We start from the raw sequence: 26,132 nt of genomic DNA, 5'->3' as shown, positions 1-26,132 counted from the left end.
GCCCACTTCATGAATGGTTAAATGTTAGCAAACCAGTCTGATGCAAGTGAAGTTGGCAGGCCAATTTGAGGACCTGAGATCAAGCCCTAGGAATGGCCAATATATAAACAGGTAGATATTTAGATTGCAGTGTGTGTGTGTGTTTGTTTGTGTGTGTGCGTGCATGTGTGTGTGTATTTACATATGTATATGCATCTATAAATATATACAGAGAGAGACAGATAGACATTTATGTAGAATCTAGTGTATAACCCAATATAAAGAGTGTTGTCTGTACCTTATTTTTATATATTCTATTACTACCAATTATTTGGTATAAAATTATGCTTCCAATTATCATGGTAGAAGAATTAACAAAGTATTGATTAATCAATGACCTATATTTATTGCATACAATCTTATACTGGAATGACTAGCTAGTTAGTAATTCAATTAATAAATTTCAAATATTCTATTAATGTTCCTATAGATAGGAATGAGTTTCCTAGGATCTTCAGCTGTGTGTAGGTGGCAGTCCTAGGATCAATCTCAGGGCCTAGGTGTCTGGTTTGGCTCAGGCTTCACTGACAGCCCCTCAGCCATCATCCATGCAAGGTCACATACAATTTTCAAGCCAAGTCATTGAGACTCAGGAGGGTCACAGTGCTAAGGAAACAAAAGTAAAAACTGTTGTGTAACATTTCCTGTAACATTTCCTCCTCCATTTTTGTTGGTTTAATGTATTTTTGCCAGTGCTGGGAGTTGAACTCTGGTCCTAGGATCCCTGGATCATCTGTGGGTGTAATAGTTGCACCACAGCCTAGGGTAATCATGGTTTAAGATACAATAAAATGTTTCCTTGAGCAAAAGGAGCTCAGGGAAAATGTCTAGGCTCACAGTTCAAGCCCAGGACCTGCCACAAAAAAAAGAGCCAGTAACTCCATGTGTCTGTGTATGTATGCATGCATTTGTGTCAGTGAAGATCCAGAGTTGCTATGAAGAACGGCACCCAGCTAGGAAATTTGCTTTGAATAGAATGATTTCATAGCACAGAGTGCTTTCAAGACAATCCATGTTTCGGGGCTCCCTCAGTGTTCCCAGTGTAGCCTAAGGGGTCTCCATACCCCAGGCTGCCGGAGGAAGTCGGCTTCATTGTTGGAACAGGCAGACAAAAAGTTTCACTTCTGTAAAGCTGCATAACAAACAATTCATCTGGGCAAATTAATGAGGATGAATGTGCGCAGGTTCTGAAGGTCAGGAGAAAAAGGCCTGTTTGTACCCCCAAGCTATCACTCTCCCCAGTGGTCTGTTTTGATAGGAAACCTTCATTTGTGCCACCTTCTGTGGCAGGCCAAGTTCCCTGCACTCATGCTGTCTTTGTAAGACTATATTTCCATGTTGAAACAAACTGCTACAATTAATTCAAGAGTCCTTCTGGCAGACAATTAGGGAGCTGAACATAATGGAATGATATATTATTGGCAAAGGTGCCTCCATGTGGTGTGTGTGTGTGTGTGTGTGTGTGTGTGTGTGTGTGTGTGTGTGTGTGCATACACCATTCCTGGTGTTTGAACTCAGGACCTAACTGAAGAGCTAAAGTAATTCCATTTTAAGATCAAGCCCCATGAGCTGTGCTGCCCTCAAAGTAACCCCCAAAGAGAGCTGTGCTGCCAAAGAGAAAAATAGTTCTCAGAAAAACCGCAGGTGGCCACCAACCCTGCCCACCTTTAAAGAACAGAACAGTTGCCCAGGTGTTCCAGCTGAAAAAGGGAAGTGTGATCAGGGTGGACATAAACCCCCTGAACTTGTGAACTTGCTTGTGTGGAAACCCCCTAAACTTGTTTGTTTGATACTATAAAAGCTGTGTCAATTTTATGCTTGGGGCCTCTTAGCATCACCAGTTACCAAGTACACATAGGACCAAGCTCCAGCTTGCAATAAATGACTCTTTGCTGTTTGCATTGATCATGGTCTCTGGTGGTCTGAGAGGGGGCGTCTGAAATCTGAGCACTTTATGTGGGAGCTTGTCCGGGATAGCCCCCCCCATAAGCCACACAGATACCTGATCAGCGAGTCGTCCAGCTAGCCGGTAAGAGGGGGTGCAGCTGCTTTATGTTGCGTGTTATGTGTTTGATTTGCAAGTAGGGTTTTAGAGCTGGCAAGAAACGTTGGTAGATGTGCTACAAGGTAGCCAGCAGGCGAGTTGAAGAAATTCCCTGGGACCTTGGGGAAGCCTTCCCCAGTGGAGTCTCGCTTCACTCTGTCGTCTTTTGGACCATGACTTGTCCGGCCTCTGCTACTCTGGGTTAAGGGTAGATTATCCACCTCCCGGGTAGGGACTCATCGGCCTCCGCCATCCTATGGGACAGGAACTCGTCTGGCCTCCACAACCGTGGCTTAGGGGTGGATTCGAGCTCGAGATCAACATGCATGCTCTCTTTGTCTCATTTGTAGTTGCCATTTTAATTCAGCGCCTCTCTTTCTTTCCTTTCCTTGTTCATTTAACTTTCATTTTCGGATCAGCGGGCATCCTGGAGCCCCCCGAATGGGGTGGCCAGACGCTCCTTTCACCTCAGCCGCTCTCCCGTTTTAATATTTTGGAATTTTAGGATGACATCAAAGGTTGACTTATTCTCTAGAAGAGGAGGCAGTGGGGGAAGGGAGAACCTGCAGGATCTAGCAATAACTTTGAAAGGGGCCTGCAGGGAAAACTCTAAGCCAGATGAATCTGCCACTGACCACCAAGTGCCACCAGCAAGATCTTAGCCTCGGGCCTTGGCCCAGAGGGTCTGAGTATGGGGGGGAGACTGTCAGTCTGAGGGGATGGCTTCCAGGGTCTTTTTTCCCTTGCCCCAAGATGACTGAGAATTCTCCTCCACCTTGGAAGGCCTCTGGATCAACATTTGCAGGAATCTAAAAAAAAAAAAGAAAAAAAGAAATCCTCTGGTGGTAAGATGTTGCCCAATTCATGGAGATCTGATTTTGTCTTTGTGGCCACTTGTCTGTCTTGTTTACTTTGGTGTCGTTTCTGTTCTATTTTTGAGGTGGGGAAATTCTGGGTGAGGGTGGCCAGCTCACTCAGCAGTTTCTGAATTCAGCTTGCTGATTGAGAATGGCACAGTTCTAGTAGGAATGAACTGAGGGCCCATTAGTCCCCAACTCTGCTTTTGGCTGTTGTCTAGTTCTGTTTTAGAATTGGTACCTGTTTTAAGTGTGGATTCTTGGTTTTTGTGTTTATTTATATTTTTGTTATTTATTTGAACATCTCTGAGGAAATAAAAGTTCTAGCCTCTGGCTGGGCTCAGCCACAGACCTGCTAGGCTCGCGTCACTGTGAGGTATGTAAGGTTGCTGGACTAGTCTGGTTCCTTTCAGGTCTTGGGCTGAATTTTCTCCTTGTGGAGGCTGCCTGAGCAGAGAGTGTGGAAGGCTATGTACCTGGTTTGGATTTTTCAGCGAGTCCTGACAATGTAACAATTTGTAAAGTGCTCTTGTCTAAAATTGGATAAAATTCAAGCCAGTTTAGTTTTAGGTGACCCCTTCAACCAGCCCTTCTCCAACAGGTGGGATTCAAAAGATCCGTTGATGAATTGCCTTGCTAAACAAGCGAGCCCTGGGAAAATGAAGCTTAACAAAGGTACTTAGTTTAAAAAAATACTGTCTTAAATTTTTGTTAAAAACTTTGAAAAAATCTATGTAAAACTGATTTTGATTTATGCACGCTTTAAGATCTGTGTGTTTTCTATGTGTTTGTAAACATGTTCAAGATAAAAATTGTCAACATGCTGTAAAAATTGGGTGAATTTAAGTTTAAAATGTAAAAGGTTAAGAGGTTTAGACATTACTAAAAATTTAAAAAACTTTCACATTGTTTTAAATGGCTTTTTAAGGATTCTTTAAGGTAAAAATTAGAAAATCTGTTATTTTAAATTTTAATATTTTTAAATGCTTTGGCAGTTTGGGATTTAGTTCCCTTGGCTAAAATTTCAGGATAAATATTAAAAATTTAAATGGAAAGGTCAATTTAGCACTGTTACAAAACATGACATGTTCTGTCTGTCTAAAACTGTATTTTATTCAAACCTCCCTACCCCCCAAAAAAGGGAAAATTTAGAAGACTACCTAAGATCTATATTTAGGGGTGAGGCTGAATAGGCAGAAGTGTAGTTAAGCTGGTCATGCATGGTGGGACCGACCCAGGGGTGGGGTGCTTCATAGATGGTGGGACTGGCCCTGGGAGGAGTCCACACATGGTAAAAGAGGGCAAGCTGGCACAAACGCAGTTCATCTAACCTTAAAGAGTCAGATTGGGTGCAGGCACATTCCATAGGAGGGGCTGAGTTGCCCATCTTTGTTCTGTCCCTTTTCCCTGCAGATAGACCCTGAAAACATGATGGTTAAAATGAGTGATGTGATGATCTGATTAGTATTGCTAAAACTGCCCCTTGTATGTGTTAAAATTAAAATTAAAATGGCCTTCAAAAGAGGGTTAAAAAGTTTATTTGTATAATGTAACTTGCTTTCAATGATGTTCTACAATTAGGATGTTTTTAAAAGTTATAAAGGTGTTAAGCCTAGCTTCTTGGCATAGTAATGGTGATTGTAATTATTTTTTTTCTAGATTATTATTTGTTTTTATTGTGAAAATACTGTACAAAGGGGTTACAATTACATGGGCAAGATAATGAGTATATTTCTTATCAAGCATTGTAGCATCCTCCTTTGTTTCCCCTTCCCATTCCATCCTTCCCCTATCCCCCCATTCAAGCCTCCAATCACCCCCCACAAACTTTACAACCAAAGTTGTAAAGTTCATTTTCGACATAACGACTTGTACATCTCATTGTTGCAATATTTCCACCTGTATCTCTATTTAAACGATTCGTTTTTTCCCTTACCCTCCACAAATTATACTAACATCAAATACAGTGAAAGCAGGGGTTATACAATGGGGGAGGGACATACAAAGCAACAAAGATATCATCTTATAAATGTGTTAGAAACAATCGCATGAAAGAAAACAGCATTTGAGTACATATTTAGGGTTCATTTCCCTAACATAAATTTATCTGAGCTTTTCTGCTTGATTCAGACATATACTATTTATTGGAAATAAGGAAAACCATGGGACCTATATTTCTTTGGGCCTGGCTTACTTCACTTAATATAATTTTTTCCAAGTCTTTCCATGTACTAACAAATGGGGCAATGTCATTCTTTATGATGGACGCAAAGAATTCCATTGTGTGTGTGTGTGTGTGTGTGTGTGTGTGTGTGTGTGTGTGTCGCATTTTCTTGATCCATTCATCTACTGAGGGGCATCAGGGTTGATTCCATATCTTAGCTATGGTAAATAATGCTGCAATAAACATATCGTGCTGGTACCTTTAGTGTGGTCTTGTTTGTGAACATTTGTGTAAATGCCCAAAAGTTGGATTGCTGGGTCATAGGTGAGCTCTATGTGGAGTCTTTTGAGGAACTTCCATACTCCTTTGCAAAGAGGTTGAACAAGTTTACACTCCCACCAACAGTGCAGTAGGGTTTACTTCTGTCCACATCTCCTCCAGCATCTGTTGTTATTAGAGTTTTGATTATAGCCATTCTACCTGGGACGAGGTGGTATCTCAATGTTGTTTTGATTTGCATTTCTTTTATGGCTAGGGAGGTTGAGCATTTCTTAAAGTATGTATTGGCCCTTTTTCATTCCTCTTCAGAGAAGTTTCTCTTTAAGTCTTTAGCCCACTTATTTATTGGGCAATTGTTTCTTTGAAGATTTGTTGTTGGGGGATTTAATTTTTTGAGTTCCAGGTATGTTTTAAATATGAGACCCTTGTCCGTTGTTGTATGGCTAGTGAAGATCTTCCCCCAATCCGTGGGCTTTCTATTGATCTTGCAAGCTATGTCCTTTGCCATGCAGAAGCTCTACAATTTCATGTAATCCCATTTTGTCCAACCTTTCTTTAATTTGTTGTCTTTCTGGGTCTCTATTAAGAAAATTTCAGCCTGTGCCAAGGAGACAAAGGGTTTCTCCTTATTCCATCCTGTAATGTTTTCAGTGTCTGCTTTGACTCTGATGTCTTTGATCCATTTGGAGTTGATTCTCATGCAGCGTGATATATAAGCATCTAGCTTTAGTTTTCTACAAGTCGTTAACCAAGCCAGCACCATTTACTGAAGAGGCTGTCTTTCTTCCATTCTATTTTTTTAGCCCCTTTATTGAAGATTAAATGGCTATAGGTCTGTAGGTTCATTTCTGGGTTTTCAATTCTATTTCATTGCTTCTGAGGTCTGTTCTTGTGCCAGTAGCAAGCTGTTTTGATTACTATGGTTTTATAGTCGAGTTTGAAATTTGGTATTGATATTCCTCCAGCACTGTTCTTTCTATTGAGGATAGTTTTAGCTATTCGGGTTCTTTTATTGTTCCATATGACTTTTTGGATTGCTTCTTCTATTTCTTTGAAGAATGAGGTGGGAATTTCGATAGGTGTTGCATTGAATTTGTAGATAGCCTTGGGAAGTATTGCCATTTTCACGATGTTGATCTTTCCAATCCAGGAGCATGGGAGGTTTTGCCACTTCTAAGTTCTGTTTTGATTTCCTTTTTCGTTTTTAACGTTTTCATCATTGAGGTCCTTCACTTCTTTGGTTAAGTTAATTCCTAGGTATTTTATTTTTTTGTGGGGCTATTACAAATGGAGTTGCTTTCCTAATTTCAGCAACACTTTACTCATTGTTGGCATACAGAAAAACCATTGATTTTGGGGGGTTAATTTTATACCCTGCTACTTTGCCAAAGTTTTAAATCAACTTGAGTAATTTGGGAGTGGTGTCTATGGGATTCTTTAAATACAAGATCATGTCATCTGCAAAGAGGAAGAGTTTTATTTCTTTTTTCCCTATTTGGATCACCTTTATGTTTGCATCTTGTCTTATTGCTGTAGATAAGAATTCTAATACTAGATTGAAGAGAAGTGGTGATAGTGGACATCCTTGTATTGTTCCTGAGTTAAGCGGAAATGACTTTAGTTTTTCACCATTAAGTATAATGCTGGCTGTAGGTTTGTCATATATAGCCATTATTGTATTGAGGAATGTTCCATGGATTCCTAATTTTTCCAGAACCTTCATCATAAAGGGGTGTTGGATCTTTTCAAATGCTTTTTTTTGCATATATTGAGATAATCATGTGGTTCTTATCCTTGCTCTTGCTTATGTGATGAATTATATTAATTGATTTGCGAATATTGACCCAGCTTTGCATCCCTGAAATGAATCCTGTTTGACCGTGGTGTATGATTTTCTGGATGCGTTGTTTAAGACGACTGGCCAAAATTTTGTTGAGTTTTGCATCAATGTTCATCAAAGTAATGGGTCTACAGTCCTCTCTCTTTAATGAGTCCCTGCCTGGTTTTTGGATGAGGGTTATCATAGCTTCATAGAATGAGTTCAGTAGTGAACTTTCTCTTTCAATTTTATTTAAGAGTTGGAGAAATATTGGTGTCGGCTCTGTTTTGAAGGCCTTGTAGAATTCCACTAAAAAACCATCTGGTCCTGGGCTTTTCTTAGATGGGAAGTCTCTTATTGCTGTTTCTATGTCAATCCTTGATATGGGCCTGTTAAAATCGTTTAACTCATCTTGGTTCATTTTTGGCATGTCAGTATTTGCTAGGAAAAGTCCCATTTCTGCCAAGTTTTCAAACTTATTAGCATAAAATTTTGAGAAGTATTCCCTTATAATGTTCTGTATCTTGGTTGTTTCTTATCTCTGCATTTATTTATTTGGGTGCGTTCTCTTCTTTTTCTGATAAGATTTGCTAAGGGTCTGTCAATTTTATTAATTTTTTTGAAGAATCAACTCTTTGGTTTGTTGATTCTTTCTATATTTTTTGGATTCTAATTCATTTAATTCTGATTTAATTTTAATTATTTCTTTCCATCTACTGGATTGGGGTTTATCTTGCTCCTCTTTTTCAAGAAAGCTCAGATGTCTCATTAAATTGTTGGTTTCAGATCTCTCCAATTTGTTGATGTAGGAACTCAGAGCTATAAACTTGCCCCTGAGTATTGCCTTTGCTGTGACCCAGAGAAGCTGGTAATTTGCATGTTCATTGTTGTTGAATATCATGAACATTTGAATTTCCTTTCTCATCTCTTCCATGACCCACTCGTGAATCAGCAGTGTGTTGTTCAGCGTCCATGTGTTACAGGATTTTCTTTGGTGGCTTTTGGTGTTGAGTTCTAATTTTATTCCCTTGTGGTGTGAGAGAACGCAAGGTATAACTTCAATGTTTCTGAATTTGGACAAGTTTGCTTTGTGGCCTAAAGTGTGGTCTATTTTGGAAAATATTCCTTGTGCTGCTGAGAAAAACGTATATTCTGATGCTGCTGTGTGGAATATTCCATAGATGTCTGTTAAATCTAGTTGATCTATGCAGATTTTTTTGTGTGTGTGTGTCTTTTCTTTTTTTTTTTTTTTTTTTTTGGTACTGGGGATCAAACCCAGGACGTTGCACTTGCTAGGCAAGCGCTTTGCCACTGAGCTACATCCCAGCCCAGATCTATGCAGTTTTTTAGATCTCCATTTTCTCTGTTGAGTTTTTCTGAGTTCATCTATCTAGTGGGGAAAGTGGTGTGTTAACGTCCCCAACAATTCAAGTCTTTGGAGATATTGGGATTTGGGGGAAAATAGTGTTTCTTGCATAATTTTGGGTGCTCTGTTGTGTGGTGAATTGTGATTGTAATTCTTGCATTAAGAATAAATTCCATATGATTTTAAAAGTTTTAATGTGTATTTGTTTTAAAACAAGCAGCCATGAGACTTCCAGATTTTTCTGTGCATGTGATAGTGTAGAATTGAACCCAAGGCTTCATATATATCAGGCAAACCCTCTACCACTGAGCCCAGGAATGACAAATGTAGAAATACATATGTAGATTGTTACATATATATATATATATGTATGTAAGCACATATATATGTATAAAACAAGACACAGATGTCTGTATATTATCTAATTTTATATACTATATTACTACCAATTATTGATAAGTTATTCCTTCATTTATTTAAATATTACAGTTAAATACTAACAAAGTATTAATTGAAAATTAGTCAACGTACTATAATTATTGTGTATAATTTTATAATATAATCATAAACTAACTACTAATGTAATTATTACTTTACAACATTCCATTCGTATGGATGTATATCAGAATGTGTCTCTTAGGATCTCCTTCCATTCATAGGTGGCAGTCCTGGGATTCGCACCCCAGGCCTAGGTTGTTGGTTTGGGCTATGGCTTCCCTGATAGCCCAACAAACTTCAGCAGTGCAAGGTCATGTACACTATCTGGGCCCTGTCATTTAGACCCAGGATGGTTGCAATGCAAAGGATAAAACAATGTAATACCACCTTCTGGAACTTCCCAGTTTTGTACTTCTCCTTTTTTTCCCCCTCTGCATTTTTTTTCTTTTTTTTCGGTTTAGGGGCCAGAACTCTGGCTCTGGTGTTGTACCTCAACTCTTCAGCTCAAGGCTATCACTCTACCTCTTAAGCCATAGCGCTACTTCTGGCTTTTTTCTGCTTATGTGGTGTTGAGGAATCGAACCCTGGGCTTTATGCATGCAAGGCAATCACTCTATTACTGAGCTTCTTTCCCAGCACTTCTCCTTTTTTGCCAGTCCAAAGATTTGAACACTGGTCGTAGGATCTCAGGATGGGCTGTGTGTCCAGAGGCTGCACCCTAGCCTAGGATGATCGAAGCTGACGCAGAGTTGTCACAAGCTGAGTTCAAGCCCCAGTCCTGGCCAAAAAAATCAAGGCTCTGGCTTGGAATTTGCACCATTTTTCTTGCAGGCCTGGGATTTGAACTCAAGGTCTGGATAATTCTGTGGCACTGTCGTTGAAGACAAGAATTTCAGCCCAGTTTCCAGGGCCCGAATTCAAGCCCCAGCACTGAAAAAAAAATATTCGTATATGAGATCTATTTACGTACATGGGTTTATTCCATATGATATTTATTACCCTTGTTTTTTATTTTATTTAGTATTATTACATATATAATATTTATTTCATTTATTACATTTTATCACATGGATGTATTTGCATAAGGATTATAGATCATACTGAGACCCGGGACTTTCACAGAGAAGGAAAAACATGTGTCAAAATTGTCTTCTGACTCCACACATAAACTTCTGGCAATGCTGAGATTTTAATTCACAGCTCACAATGCCCAATTCATGAAAGGGTCAGTTGTACTACAAAAGCCTTTGGCAAACTGAGCTGCCAGCCAGTTCTGTGGAACAAGCCATAGTAATGGCTGATAGATATAGATAAAGATGTGGATATAGATATATAGACAGACAGAGAGAGAGAGTGAGAGATAGATAGATAGATAGATAGATAGATAGATAGATAGATAGATAGATAGATAGATAGATAGATGTGTAGTTTGCAATATATATGAGAGAGAAAATGTGAGGATATTAAATTATACATTTTATGAATTATTATTAAATTATGCCTCCATTTAATGAAGTAGCATTAATGTAAAAGTAGTCAGTATTTTTTAATTGGGAGAATCATACAAAAGAGCTAAAATGGAAGACATAATAAAATATTTTTCGTGTGGCATTCTATAAGAGAATCATGAACTAATTGCAAATTTATTTGTTACTTTTATAACAATCCATTAAGCATTCACATGAATAGGAAAGATTTTCTCAAGATCTCCCTCCATTTGTAGGTGGCAGTCCTGGCAATCAAATTCCAGGCCTGGGTAGTTTACTTCGAAATGCAAACCATTAGCATGACACTGTGAAGATTTCAGTTTGTCACAATGAAAAAAAGAACAAGAATAAACGAAAGCCAGGTGTTATTTACTCCTGCCTTTAATCCTAGCTCTTCAGGAATCTGTGAGGTAGAGAATGCCAGTTTGAATTCAGCCTGGACAGGAAGTCCACAGCACTCTTATTCGAAGTTATCAAAGGAATAAAAAATCTCCATGAATGGAGCTGTGGCTCAAGGGCAGAACTCTACCCTTGAGCAAAAGGAGCTCAGGCACAGTGCCTAGGCTCCTAATACAACCCCCGGACCTGCCTAAAAAGAAACAAACAAAAAAATCAAGTGACTCCATGTCTCCCTATGTATGTATGGATGTATTTTTATCGGTGAAGGTCCAGAGTCCCTAAGATGAAAGGCACCCAGCTAGGAAATTTGCTTTGAATAGAATGATTTCATAGCAGAGACAGTGCTTTCAAGACAGTGCATGTTCCGGGGCTCCCCTCACTGTTCCCATTGTAGCCTGAGGTTTTCTCGGCACCAGGGACTGCTGAAGGAACTCTGCCTCATTGTTGGAACAGGCAGACAAAAGGCCTCACTCTTGTACAGTTGTGTAACAAGCAACTCCATCAAGGCCGATTAGTGAGGAGGAGTGTGGTTGGACTCTGAAGGCCAGGAGAAAAAGGCCTCTTTGTACCCCAAGCCATCTCTTCTTCCCAGTGCTGTTTTCACAGGAAGCCTTCATTTGTGCCACCTCCCATGGCAGGCCAAGTTCCCCGCACTCATCCTGTCTTTTTGTTAGACTATGTTCCAGTGCTGAAATAACCTGCTACAATTAATTCAAGCGTCCTTCTGGTAGACAACAAGGGAGCTGAACCTAATAAAATGCTTCATTAGTTGCAATGGTGTATTCCTAGGTTTCTGGAAGCTTGCTAAATCTAAGCACATGTTTAATATCACAATGCTTCCTGTCATTTAGGGCTGGTGAAGCTCATCAGGTTTTGAAACCTTTGACCTCTCCTAGTTAGGCTCTGGGTGGCTAGGTTGAACACAGGGCCTGGGTGCTGACCATGAGCTCAGAACTGGAGCTCAGTGTTTTAACAGTTGGTTTCACAGCTTCACTTCTGGTATTTGTGTGTGTGTGTGTGTGTGTGTGTGTGTGTGTGTGTGTGTGTGTGTGTGTGCATACACTTGTCCTGGAGCTTGAAATCAAGACCTGAACACTGTACCTGAGTTTCTCCAGTACAAGGATAGCACTCTACCACTTAAGCCACACAGGCACTTCAGACTTTTTTCTAGTGATGTGGTACTAAGGAATCAAACCCAGGGATTCATACATGCAAAGCACTCTACCCCTAAGACACATTCCCAGCCCTCAAATTCAGGTTTATTTCTTTCTTCTCTTGGAAGTTGGAGGAATTGATGTCTAGGCCTGGGTGCTGTCCTTGAGCTCTTCAGCTAAAGCCAAGTGATCTATCACTTGAGCTACAGCACCCCGGCAGGTTTTTGGTAGTTCAGTGGAGAGAAACCTTTCAAGGAATTTCCTGCCCAGCCTGGTTTTGGGCTGTGATCATCAGCTCTCAGGCTCCTGAGTAGCTAGGATGACAGGTGCAAATCACTGGCGCCCAGCTTCCATTTCGTGTTTCTAAGTGGTGAATAGGAGATTGTAGTCTCTTAGGACCTTTTGTGTCTGGGATAGTTTGGAACCCAGATCGTCAGGTCTCAGCTTCCTCAGTAGGCAGGATGACAGACCTAAGCTGCAGATCCTAGACTGTAACACTCTGTTGCAAGGGGGTTCTTGGCTCCACGTGATAGGGAGCTAGCGATGAGCCCAACAGGGAAGGGTCAGTGGCTAGGCCCTGAGTTCAAAGTTCATGACTGAGAAAAATAAACCCAAACAATTGTCTGTAGGAGACAACTCACTAGAGTTAGGAAATACATAATTTTGGCCTTGATATGGGGATATATCTGAGCCTCAAATTTCTCATCTGCACAATCATCTTACTTGTGGAACTCTTATAAGAACCAGATGAAAAAAATGCACCGTGTAAAGGACTCAGCACACAACACATCATAAAGGACTCATCAAATAGCTGTATCCCACACACTGTCATTAGAATTAGAGTGCTTTCATCAGTATCACCATTCTTTCAGAATCACATCACAAACCATACAAAGTTCACATCTAATGATTTTGAGGGGTGGGGTTTTTTTGGAGGAGGTGGAGTCAGCCACAGGGATTGTATTGAAAGTTTGGGGGTACTGTCCTACGATCTTTTGCTCAAGGCTAGAGCTCTACCACTTTGAGCCACAGCTCAGAGTTTTGCTGACTTCCTGCCAGGGCTGAACTTTAAACCCATCAGGGTCAGATCTCAGTCCCCGTGTATCTTGGATGACAGGGGTTAATGAGCCGGTGGCATCTGGTTCTGTGGAGCCATTTACCTCTGGCTAAGTCAGGTTAGATGGCAGCTGTCAGCAACAGACTCCTGGCTTGCTCTATGATGAGGTATTTGCAGTGCTATCATTATATAGTTGCAGTAAAAATATTCTATCTTTATTTGGTGCCATTCCTGGGTCTTGAGTAAGAGTCTAGACACAGTCTCTAAGCTTTTATGCTCAAAGCTAGTGCTTTGAGTGGATTATTGTTGTAATTTTTCCTGTGGTATCTCTGATATTATTGATTTGGGTCTCCTCTCTTTTGTTCATTACTCTTGCCAGTGGTCTGTCAGCTTTATTGAGATTTTTTTAAACAGCTTTTTGTTTTATTAATTTTATTAATAATTTTCTTTGTATCTCATTAATTTCAGCTCTTATTTCAGTTATCTTTTTCTGTCTAGCAACTTTAGGTTCAATTTTTCTTGTTCCTCTAGCAGTTTTAGTTGCATCATAACATTGTTTACTTGGTCTATGTTTTCTTTTTTTAATTTTTTAATTTATTTTTATTGTGAAAATACTGTACTGAGGGGTTACAATTACATGGGCAAGATGATGAGTATATTTCTTATCAAGCATTGTAGCCTCCTCCTTTGTTTCCCCTTCACATCCATTACCATCCTCTCCCTGACCCCCAACCAATCCCCCCTGCTCCCCCTCTTCCCCCACCAAAGTTGTAAAGTTAGTTTTCGACATAACGACTTGTATATCTCGTTGTTGCAATGGGTCCACCTGTATCCTTACTTAAATAATTTGTTTTTCCCCTTCCCCTCCAAAAATTATACCGACATCAAATACAGTAAAAGCAGGGGTTATACTGTGGGGGAGGGACATACAAAGCAACAAAGAAATATTCTTATAAATGTGTTAGAAACAATCGCATGAAAGAAAAAAAAACATTTGAATACATATCTTAGGGTTCATTTCCCTAACATCACCTTATCTGACCTTTTCTGCTTGACTCAGACATATACTAGATATTGCAAATAAGGGAAACCATGGGACCTATGTTTCTTTGGGCCTGGCTTAATTCACGTAACATAATTTTTTCCAAGTGTTTCCATTTCCTAACAAATGGAGCAATGTCATTCTTTCTGATGGAGCATAGACTTCCATTGTGTATATATACCACATTTTCTTGATCCATTCATCTACTGAGGGGCATCTGGGTTGGTTCCATATCTTAGCTATGGTAAATAATTCTGCAATAATCATAGTCGTGCTGGTAGCTTTAGTGTGGTCTTGTTTGTGATCATGTGGGTAAACACCCAGAATTGGGATTGCTGGGTCATAGGGGAGCTCTATGTGGAGTCTTTTGAGGAACCTCCATACTACCTTCCAAACTGGTTGAACAAGTTTACACTCCCACCAACAATGAAGTAAGCTTTCCTTCTGTCCACATCCACTCTAGCATCTGTTATTATTATAGTTCTTGATTTTAGCCATTCTAACTGGAGTGAGGTGGTATCTCAATGTTGTTTTGATTTGCATTTCTTTTATGGCTAGGGAGGTTGAGCATTTCTTCATGTGTCTATTGGCCATCCATCTTTCCTCTTCAGAGAAGTTTCTGTTTAAGTCTTTAGCTCACTTATTTATTGGGCAGTTGTTTCTTTGAGGATTTGTTATTGGGGGATTTAATTTTTTGAGTTCCAAGTATATTTTAAATGTGAGACCCTTGTCCGTTGTATGGCTAGTGAAGTTCTTCTCCCAATCCGTAGGCTTTCTATTGATCTTGATATGCATGCTGAGAGCAATAAATTTGCCCCTCAGGACTCCTTTCACTGGGTCCCATAGGTTTCTTTCTGATGTATTTTCATTTTCATTGAATTGTAGAAACTTTTTAATTTTTTCTTTAATTTCTTCTGTAACCCATGTATTGTTCCAAGAATGTTGTTTAATTTCCATATGTTTAAGTTTTATCTACTTTATGCCTTGTTATTGAGAACCAGTTTGATTCCAGTATGGTCAGATAGAATACAGGGTACTATGTCGATCCTCTTGTATTTGCTTAAATTCCTTGTATGAACTAACAAATGATCTATTTGAGAAAAAGTTAGGGAGTTTGCAAGAATAAGACCCTACTGGTGGGAATGCCTGTAATTCTAGCTACTCAGGAGGCTCACATCTGAGTATTCAGTTTTAAAGCCATCCCAGGCAAGAATGTTCATGAGGATTTTCTGGGGTAGTTCAGCACCACACCCTGCCTCAAGTCTGTGGCTGTTCACCACCTTTGCCAGCATGGGCTGGGCTGAGCTGCTTATGCAAGCCAGTATGGAGAGATGCTGCACCCCACTGCACGTCTGTAGTTGTTCACAGCCGCTGTCGATGCCACTGCTGCTGCCACAACTGATGCACTGCTTGAGCTGCTGCCACTGCCCCAGGATCAGCTGGGCCACATATGCAAGCCAGACACTCCACCACGAGTCAGGTGTTAGACACTGCTCTGCCTCTGGCTTGGCTGGGCCGCTTATGTGGGTCAGTATGGAGAGGCACAAACCACCAGGGGTCTGGAGTTGTTCACTGCAGCTGTCTCCACCTTAGCCACCGCTGCCGCCCTGGGCTGGTCTGGGCTGTTCCTGTGGGCTAGTGCCAAGAGGCATCGTGCCCGGAGTCTTGGTGGTTTGCTGCCACTGCCAGTTTCTGCTGCTGCTGCTCCAGGTTAGGCTAGGCTGTTTAAACCAGCAGGACAGAAGTACCACAGTGTGAGTCTAGGGTCATTCACCACTGCTGAAAGCTGCTGCTGTTCCAGACTGGATTGGGCTGCTTGCACCAACCAGGCAGAGGCGCCGTGCCAGGGCCACTGAGGGAAGTCTTCATGCCGGCTCTGCATTTGAGATTTCTGTTTGTATTCTCTGGGTTGGCACTGTACCTTGGGAGTCTTCTGGGAGCCTTGGGATGCTTGCCTGTGTGTGGTCTTTGGAGCGTCAGAGCCAGGATACTTAAGCAGCCTGGCACGAATCCCCACAACTTAAGCTGCTCAGCACAGAGCCCCATCACCAACAAGGGGTGGGGGAAGGGTCTTCCCACTTTACTGTCTGTGTAGGTTTTTCCCTTTTCTTTTATCACTTCCTATATCTCTCTGAGCAATTGCATTTTTTGGGGGGGAGGGTGTCACTTGGTGAAACAGAGCATTGAAAGCCAAACACTGTTTTTGGTTGGAGAGAGCTGTGGTGTTTCCCTGCTGTTCCATTGCCATCTTGGCCCCTCCTTGTCAGGTGGAATTTTTCTTAGGCGGCAAGTGGGCCTTGGTTACCAAAGGATAGGTACATAAAAGAATATGTTGTAAAGCCAGCAATTTGTAGTTAGACATTTCTGTTAATATAGCCTTCACAAGATTAGGGAACAAAGCGGGTGGTATATCCTAAAGTATTTCAAAGGGATTAAATTCTTTAACATAATGGTTACATCTTGCTTGAAGAAGAGCAAAGTGAAGGAGACTTACGTAGCCATGGCCAGTCTCTGTATTTAATTTAGTTAAAGTTTCCTTTAAGGTCATACTCATTCTTTCTAGTGCCTTGAACTCTGAGGTCTATATATGGATTGTAACTTCCAATTTATTCCTAGGGCATTAGTTAATAATTGAGAACTTAGGCCATGAGTGCAGTGCCAACTTTGGACCCCACACCTAAGGGTAAGTCAAATCAAGGAATTATTACATGCCTCAGCTCAGCCTGAAAAAGTGTCCACTATTATAATAGATACTAATACCCATACTTTCCAGGCTTTACCTCTGTGAAGTCCACTTGCCCAATTCACCATCTGAGGTTCCTCACATGTGAATTCTTTCCATTTGTTCCAGCTTTTCAGCTTTTACCTGTTGGAAATTACCTATACACATTACAAAGGATTGTCAGGCTGAGGCCCCACTGGTTTTCAGATCAGTCTTAAGCAGTAGCCTCGGGCAATTTACCTTGGTGCAAATATCTACATATAAACTGACAGCTTAAGCCTGTATGCATTTTTCCCAAGTTTAGTTTCAAAATTTGCACACTTATTACCACTGTTTTTGCTTCTTCCTTTAATCTTAAGAACTAGTAGCTCTAGAGACCCCGTTGGTTTTAGAGTGGTCTCTCAAGCTACCTAACCAGCTCAGATGTTTCTCTGTATCTTAGGGTCTCTAGTTTCTTTAACTCCTGTATAGTACTCTGAACCTTGGATACTTCTTCCATTTTATTCTCCTCCTTTTCTCTCAAACTTGCTTTCATGATCCCACTCTCCTTCTCAATGTGCTCCTTAACCTGCAAATGTTTTGGCAGGGTCACATGAGAGTTCCTTTGACTGGCCAACTGCTGTTCCTTCTCACAACCCCTTTGCTTGCTCTTCAGCTCCTTCCTTAAGTTCACAAAGGTGCTATTGAGAGGTAAATTTTCCCACCTCCACCTGTTCCATTGGGACATGATATTTCTGCATTACATTTATGGTGAAGATCTCAGCAGTCTTTTTGGCTTTTTACTCTAGTAGTTTCTCTTTCTAGTTTTCCACTTCACTGTATTTTTGTGACAGATCTTTCAACTGTTTGTTTAGCGCTTCTGTTTTTCTTCCCAATGCTCTTTTCCTTTCCCCGGCATTCTTTATCAGACCATGTGGTCCTTTAACTCTTACTGAAGAGTAACAATCTCTTTCTTGAGCCTGATATTTCCTGTTCACTTTTCTTGGCCTCATCTTCTATGACATAGCACTTCCTCGTCTTTCTCTATAACTATTCTTATCTTCTTTCTCTGTTGTTTTGAATATCTGGTGACACTCTTCAAAGCTTATAATCAACATGTACTTCAGGCTAATACATTCTTATATCAGGTCCAGCTCTTTTATTATGTCCACTATTTCTTAATGAAGCATCAGTATCTCTTCTTGGCCTCACTTGTGGTTAGCAAGGATGGTAGCATTGCTGTCTTGTGCTTCTGTTGGCCTCTGACCTGTGGTCCCCTAACTTGCCTCATGCTCACCCAGGCTAATGTACTTGAATTTCATTTAATTCTGACTGTTTTCTAGGTTCCTTTTGAGGATTTTCTTCTCATTTTTGACTCTCACAAGTTCGTAATTTATATCTTCAAAGCTTTTCTTCACGTCAATAATTCTCTGGTTTCTCCAGTGTTCTCTTCTATTTGGTTTTAATCTCTTAGTGGGTTTTGTTTAGCACATATTGGAGATTCAGTATTTTATAAACTGTGTTTTGAGATAGAAGTGTGTGAATTTTTTTCTTTGCCACATTTCTTCTTAATTTTATACAGCTGTTTTTAAATTAAACACAGTTGGAATTCAGAGCCTCAAGCTCCTTTGCATGTTTCTCCAGAGATACAATCACATTTTCCAGGTGTTAATGGGATTACATAACCTGTCATTTTCAATCTTTCTCCCCCTTGGACATTCCTTTTTCCAATGTCCATTTTTCTTGCAATAAGCACACTGATCTAGTCCTGGAGGTTCCCTACTGCCATTTGCAAATGAATTGTACTGTCTTTGCCAAGGGTTTCTTGATCCCTATTCTGGTGCTCCTACCAAAACTCAAACTCCCTTCTTACTCTTTTTTTTTCCAGGGTACCTCTGTTGTCAAACACCCACTGGGCAACCACTTCCAACTCAAAATACACCTTTCCCTCAAAACTTTATAACTTTTGAAGCTTTCTTCTAAGATATGTGGCTAACTAACAAAAGCCATATTTAGGGCTCTTTGATTCTCCAAGGCTTCAAGATCTATACCCTTATAGGTCCTATAGGCTTCTGGGAGAAGTTTCAGAAAAGCATTAGGGTACTCACTGGGGAACTCTCCCATCTCACTCACCTTTCTGGCTTTCCAGCCTCTGCGGTATCACTGCTAACCAAACCTGGCAATAATTGGTAAGCACCTCCATACCTCAATTGCTGTTAGTCTCAGCTTGGATAAATCTGGGGAAAGACTTGATCCAAATGGTCTGGTTCAATAGTGGAGCTACTGTCCGGTCCAGGGACCACATTCAAGTTACTGAGCAGTATTCACTCCCTTTTCTACCAGGTGAAAATCATCTGTAAAGTTTGCTGGCACTCATCCCAGTTGTGCATGTGTGTGAAAATTACTGTCTCTAATGAGGTAATGAGCCCTGGTTGTTTTTTTTTTCTGAAAAGGATGGATTTTGCTGTTTCCAGTAATACAGGTCACTAGTTGTAAAGGGACCATATATTAAAAAGGGGACCTGCCCACCATCTCCTCCATGTTCCCGTCTCAAGGGTAATAAGGGTAACATACCATACTGTACCACCTCAGGATGGTACAAGTAACCAAATTTCGCATGGGAGGACTTAACATTAGAGGTGCTGATGGCAAGGAATAGGAGAAAGAGTACATCAGTGCATCTTCCTCTGAGGGATTCTGTAACCCTGGGGGAGAATATTTTTTGGATATGACAAATTTAGGCCTTGTTCTCCCATCCTGAGAAAAGGAGTAAACCGAGGGTCATACAGGACACAGAACTATCATCATGCACACACAGAACAATAGCCACAGACACTTAACCCACATGCCCCAAATCTCTCAATGTTGACCTCTATAGGAGGTCCCAGATGACAGAGAGGACATTCCAGATTGCCTCTTGAGGAGGTCGCGGATGACCTCTGGAGGATGTCACATATGTCCTCCTTAGGAAGCCCTAGATGACCTCTCATGGATGTTCCAAATGGCTTCCCAAGGAAGTGTCAGATGACTTCCAAAGGAGGTCCCAGATGTCCTCTCAATGAGGCTGAGATTACCTCACCAGTAGCTCCCAGATGGCCACTCAAGGAGGCCACATATGAACTCCAGAGAAGGTTCAAGATAACCCTCTTGAGAAAGCCACAGATGACATCCTATATGGCTTCTCAAGGAAGTTCCAGATGATGTCCGAAGACAGCCATATATTTCTTATCAAGGTAACCTGAGATGACCTCCAAAAGAAGCTCCAGATGACCTCAGGAGGTGGTCCTAGATTGCCTCTTAAGGAAGCCCCAACCCAGATGCCCCTCAGTAGATGAATGGATCAAGAAAATGTAGTATATATACACAATGGAATTCTATGCCTCCACCAAAAAGAATGACTTTGCCCCATTTGTTAGGAAATGGAAAGACTTGGAAAAAATTATATTAAGTGAAGTAAGCCAGGCCCAAAGAAACTTAGGTCCATGGTTTCCCTTATTTCCCAATCACTACTTTTATAGAGGTCTCAGATGACCTCCTGAGGAAGCCCCAAATGACCTCTGGAGAAAGTCCAAGATGGCCCCAGGAGAAGGCTCCAGATGACCTCCAGGGTAGGTCTCAGATGGCTTCTCAAGGAAGTTGCAGATGTAGTCTTGATGAGGTTCCAGATGGCTTCCCAAGGAAGGGCTACATGACCTCTCAAGGAGGTTCCAGATGGCTTCCCAAAGAAGCCCTGCATGACCTCTCAAGGAGTTCCCAGATGGCTTCCCAAGGAAGCAACAGATGACCTCCAGAGGGGATCCCCAATCAGGCTGGCAAGCTTGCCCACACACCCCTAGAGGACCCTAAATGACTTTTTGTCCATGATTCTCCTCCGGAGACAAACACTTGAGGTAGACTCTCAACCCTGAGTGCTGACACTCTCACCTATGAGGATTTTTCCCTGAGGCCAAGGCCTGATGCCATCCAAATGGATTATCTCGATGGGGGTCTCGAAAAATTAAGACCTCTATAGTTCAAGAGAATCCATAGAGACACATTTAATATCATAAGTGTTCTCCTAACCACCAACCCCCAAAATTATGAAATCCAAAACTCCAAACATCAAAGGGCCAGCCTTTTTTACCCTTTCTTTTGTCTTTCCACTACAGAACTATACTTCCTTTGAGGTCTTTCCCTTTCTCCCTTCTACCAGTTCCTTCTTCTCTTCAGGCCTCTTCACTCTCCACAGGCCTGAACTGCTTTGAATGGGTCGTCAGTTGCCATCCTTTACCTCCTGCCCTCCCTCAACTTCTTCTCCTCCCAGGTCTTTCTCCTTCTGCTATCAAACCACTTCCTTCCTTACAGGACTTTTCCCTTTTTCATTCAACCATTCTCTGTATATATATGTGTGTGTGTGTGTGTGTGTGTGTGTATATATGTATATATATAGCCTTCTACACATCTATCAATATATATATAGGGCACTACTGTGGCTTGATCACAGGTCCTTAGAACTTCCTGGCAGCTCAGATTGCCAGAGGCTGGTGTGCTAAGACTGTGACCCCATTTATGGATTAGCCATTGTAGGCCATGAGTTGAAATCCCAGCATCGCCAAAAATTTATTCATGTAGGAAGAAACCACTTTCGACACATTTTTTTCCTGAAAAAAAAATCCTGGGTCTCAGTATGATGTATAATCCATATGCAAATATATACTCGTGATAGGATGTAATAAATGAAATGTTATATGTGTAATAATAATAAATAAATAAGGGTAATAAATGTCATACTTACTAAACCCATGTATGTAAACAGTGATCATATATGAATATTATTTTTTCCAGTGCTGTGGCGTCAATTCAGAGCCTGGGAACTGGTCTGAATTTCTTGTCTTCAAGGACCGAGAGCTTCCCCTTCACCCACAATGCCACAGAGTTACCCAGACCCTGAGTTCAAATCCCATGCCAGCCAGAAAAATTCCAAAAAATTCCAAAAAAATTCCATCCAGGGCTTTATTTTATTATGTTTTTTGGCCAAACATGGGTCTTGAACTCAGGTCTTGGCATCTCTGCCACAGCTGAGCTTGGGATCCTAGGACCCAAGTTCAAATCTCGGCATTAGCAAAAAATAAAAATAAAAAGGAGAAAGATAAAACAGAGAAGTTCAAGAAGGTGGTTTTACATTTTTTTGCTTTGCATTGTGATCATCCTGGGTCTACATGACAAGGCCCAGAATGTGTACATGATCTTACATGCTGATGTTTGGCTGGCTATTATGATAGCCATAGCCGAAACCTCAACTTAAGCCTGGAGGTCAAATCCTGGGACTGCCACTAATGATTGGTGGGAGATTCTAAGAAACGCATTCCAAAATACATCCATACAAATGTTATAAACGTAACAATTAAATTAGTAGTTAGTGTATGAGTATACTATAAAATTATACACAACAACTACACTACATTGACTAATTTTCAATTAATACTTTATTATGTACTCAACCATGATACTTAAAAATGGAAGGAATAATTTTTCAATAATTGGCAATAATATAATTTATGTAATTTAATAATATACACTCATCTTTCTCTTGTTTTATACATATATATATATTTATACATCTACATATATATGTAGACATATATATATATATATGCCGATCTACACATTTATCTGTTTATACACATCACTCCTGTGGCTCAGTGCTATAGTGATGGCTAGCACATACAAAGTCCTGGATTCGATTCCTCACTACCACATGCACATAAAAATCCGGAAGTTGTGCTGTCGCTCAAGCAGTCGAGCACTAGCTTTGAGCATAAAATCTTAGGGACTGTGTCTAGAGGCTTACTCAAGACCCAGGACGGGCACCAAAAAAGATTGAATGTTGTGACTGTAACTCTATAAGAATAGGACTTCAAATACCTCATCACAGAGCAAGCTGGGTGTCTGATGCTGACAACTGCAATCTAATCTGAATAGCCAGATGTATACCACTGCAACCAAGCGCCATGGAACGAGATACTGCTGGCTTGTTCACCCCTGTCATCCAAGATACACGGGGGCTGAGACCTGACACTGGTGGGTTTAAAATCCAGCCCTGGCAAGATGTCTGTGAAAATCTGAGCTGTGGCTCAAAATGGTAGAGCTCTAGCCTTGAGCAAAAGATCTTAGGATATTATCCCCAACATTTTAGTGCAATCCCTGTGGGTGACTCCCCCCCCCCAAAAATACCCCTCTAAATGATTAGATGTGAACTTTGTGCAGTTTGTGATGTGTTTCTGAAAGAATGGTGATACTGATGAAAGCACCCTAATACTAATGACAGCTTGTGGGATACAGCTATGTGATGAGTCCTTCCTGGGGTTCTGAGTCCCTCACAGGGTGCTGTGTGCTGAATCCTGCACAGGATATGTGCTGAGTCCTTCACCGAGTTCAGTGTGTTGAGTCCTGCATTGGATGCTGGATGATGAGTCTTTCACAAGATGCTCTTTGCTGAACCCTGTAAAGAGGGTTATGTGGAGGCAGGCACCGGTGGCTCATGCATGTCATCCTAGCTACTCAGGAGGCTGAGATCTGAGGATCGCAGTTCAAAGCCAGCCCGGGCAGGAAAGTCGGTGAAAACCTTATCTCCAATAAACCACAAGAAAACCGGAAGTGGTGCTGTAACTCAAATGGTAGAACACTAGCCTTGAGCTGAAGAGCTGAGGGACAGAGCTCAGGCCAAAAATTCAAGCCTCACGACAGAATAAAAAAGAGTGTTATATGTCTTGTCCATCAAAGGATGTATTCTTTCATCTTGTCCTTGTAAGAACTCCACAACTGGGATGATTATGCAGACAAGAATATTGACACTCAGATATGTCCCCATGGGAGGGGTAAAATTATGTATTACTGAAGACTAGTGAGTTGTTTCCTGCAGACAATTGTTTTGTTTTGTTTTGTTTTTCTCAGTCATGAACCTTGAACTCAGGGCCTAAGCACTGACACTTACCTCTTGGGCTCATGGATAGCACTTCACCACCTGGAGCCAAGGAACCTCTTGCAACAGAGTGTCACGGCCTAGGGTTCTATAGCACAGGTCTGTCATCCTGCCTTCTCAGGAAGCTGAGATCTGAGGATCTGGGTTCCAAACTATCTCAGACACAAAAGGTTCCATGAGACTATTATATCCAATTCACCACTAAGAAACATGAAGTGATAGCTGGGTGCTTATGGTTCATGCTGATCATCCTACCTACTTAGGAGGATGAGATCTGAGGATCATGGCTCAACGCTAGCCTGGGTAGGAAAGCCCTTGAGACACTTAGCTCCAATGAACCACAAGAAAACCAGGAGTGGCTCTGTGGCTCAAGTGGTAGAGCAACAAGATTTGAGCTGAGGAGCTCAGAGACAGCCCCCAGGGCCAGCTTTCCACTCCTCCAACAGACAATAATAAAAAAAAGATAGATACACACTAACAAACTGAAGTAGAGGGCTGGGAATGTGCCTTAGGGGTAGAGTGCTTTGCATATATGATTTCTCAGGACCACATCACTACGAAAAAGCCTAAAGTGCCTCTGTGGTTCAAGAAGGAGAGGGCAATCCTTGTAGAAGAGAAACTAGGTACAGTGCTCATGTCCTGAGTTCAAGCGCCAGGACTAGAATATGCACACACAAACACACACACACACACACACACACACACACACACACACACACACACTCACACACACACAGAGAAAGCAGAAGTGAAGCTGTGACACAAAATGGTAAAGCACTAGACTTCTGTTCTGAGCTCATTGCCAGCACCCAGGCCCTGTGTTCAACCCCAAAATCTAGTCACCCAGGGCCCAACTAAGAGAGGTCAAATGTTTCAAAATCAGATGAGCTTCACCAGCTCTAGATGACAGGAAGCTTTGTGATATTCAACATGTGCTTGGATTTCCAAAGCTTCCAGAAAACTAGAAAAGGCATCATAGGCCCATCATTTCCCTCAATGGAACATTTCATTAGGTTCAGTGCCCTAGTTGTCTGCCAGAAGGACTTCCGAATTATATTGAGCACTGTATCTGAGCCCTGGAATATAGTCTCACAAAGACAAGATGAGTGCACAGAACTTGGCCTGCCATGGGAGTTGGCACAAATGAAGGCTTCCTGTCAAAAAACAGCACTGGGTAGAGAGATAGCTTGTTGTACAAAGAGGACTTTTTCTCCTGACCTTCAGAGCCCGCCCACACTCCTCCTCACTAATTGGCCCAGATGGAGTTGTTTGATACACAGCTCTACAGGAGTGAGGCCTTTTGTGTGCCTGTCCAGGCAATGAAAGAGACTTCTCCCAGCTGGCCTGGGATGCAGAGAAACCCTCAGGCTACACTGGGAGCAATGAGGGGAGCCCTGGAACATGTAATGTCATAAAAGCAATCTCTGTGCTATGAACTCATTGTATTGAATACAAATTTCCTACCTTGGGTGCCATTTATCATAGCTACTCAGGAGCTTCACTTATAGGAATGTATCTATACATACACAAAAACATGGAGGTGTGCAGGTTCTTTTTGAGGGGACAGGTCCAAGGGTTGAACTATGAGCCTAGGCCTTGTCTCTGAGCTCCTTTTGCTCAAGGGTAGTGCATTAAGGTGGAGTCACAATCCCACTTCTGGATTTTTCTGTGATCTCTTTGAAATAACAGTGCCATGGACTTTCTTATGCTGGCTGGATTCGAACTCAGATTCTCTACATCTTAGCCTCCTAAGGAGCACGGATTACAGTCAGCAGACACTGGCACCTTCTTTCTTTTCTTCTTTGTTTTATAATCTGGACAATCTGACTTCTTAATAGGGTCATTCCAATGGTTTGGATTTATAAGTCAACTACCCAATGTTCTTTATAGCTACGTTCTCTGAAAAGGATTTTCTCTACTCATCATCCCCTCTAGTCACAGGTTTGAAACCAAAAGTGAGAATTGAGTGTCACAAGATTCATGAGAAAATGTCCACAAGACATACCAGTTCTGTCACTTAGCATTGAGATGCACTTAATTTACTGTCTCAGGGTATGAGGACCGAAAGCTGGAACAATCCTCATACTGTCTGCATTGCTCCTTTTGCCTAGAAAGTGATCTAATAATTATGAGTGTTTTGTGTCTCCAAACTTAAGTATCTAGAACACACTAGAATCATCTTCCTGTTTCCGTTTTTTTCTAGTACCTCTCGAGATTTAGATGAAAGATTTGTGTGGAGTGGCTCCTAGGTGAATCCCTGAGGAAAACCACTTGAAGCCTCCTCAGGGGATCATGATTGAAAGCCAGCCCTACCAGGAAAGTCTG

General features: G+C 41.3%; 1 long non-coding RNA gene across 3 annotated transcripts in view; it reads left to right on the top strand.

Annotated features, from left to right (window-relative positions):
* Positions 1 to 1,867: 1,867 nt before the first annotated feature.
* The window catches only part of LOC122100195, a 26,100-nt gene continuing 1,835 nt past the window's right edge, over positions 1,868 to 26,132 (top strand). The window contains exons 1-4 of one of the 3 annotated variants that reach the window (XR_006146129.1): positions 1,868 to 2,068; positions 3,542 to 3,615; positions 19,190 to 19,264; positions 21,671 to 21,704. This is a non-coding gene — a long non-coding RNA (uncharacterized LOC122100195). Of the gene's footprint in view, positions 2,069 to 3,541; positions 3,616 to 19,189; positions 19,265 to 21,670; positions 21,705 to 26,132 lie in introns of those variants that run through there. The other 2 variants (XR_006146128.1, XR_006146130.1) reach the window with 2 other exon arrangements.

The sequence above is a fragment of the Dipodomys spectabilis genome, unplaced genomic scaffold (assembly GCF_019054845.1).
Source record: "Dipodomys spectabilis isolate Male_0828 unplaced genomic scaffold, ASM1905484v1 ptg000569l, whole genome shotgun sequence".
Lineage (NCBI taxonomy): Eukaryota > Metazoa > Chordata > Mammalia > Rodentia > Heteromyidae > Dipodomys > Dipodomys spectabilis.
The sequence above is the reverse complement of the archived record's forward strand: the minus strand, read 5'-3'. Positions and strand labels throughout refer to the sequence as shown.